The sequence below is a fragment of the Sinocyclocheilus anshuiensis genome, unplaced genomic scaffold, assembly GCF_001515605.1.
Source record: "Sinocyclocheilus anshuiensis isolate Anshui unplaced genomic scaffold, SAMN03320099.WGS_v1.1 scaffold278, whole genome shotgun sequence".
NCBI lineage: Eukaryota > Metazoa > Chordata > Actinopteri > Cypriniformes > Cyprinidae > Sinocyclocheilus > Sinocyclocheilus anshuiensis.
Window position 1 is genome coordinate 2,523,250 of NW_015546072.1, and position 350 is coordinate 2,523,599.

Sequence of the window (350 nt, forward strand, 5' to 3'; positions counted from 1 at the left end):
GGGGGTTCGGTGCCTTGCTCAAGGGTCTCACCTCAGTCGTGGTATTGAGGGTGGAAGAGAGCAATGGTCATTCACTCCCCCCACCTACAACCCCTGCCGGTACCGAGACTCAAACCCCGCGACCTTTGGGTTACAAGTCAGACTCTCTAACCATCAGGCCACGACCGCCTCTAGAAAGGAGATGTCCTGCCAAGGGCTGAAATTACGGCAACACTCTGGTATGATTCTCACACGATGTGTATCTCGGGACTCGGGTATGAGGCCAGTGCTGAAGCAATCTCATATGCATCAAGCCTAGCGGCGTTACCGTGGCTGAGGATGCCATATGCCCCAGGAGCCTCTGAAAGTTT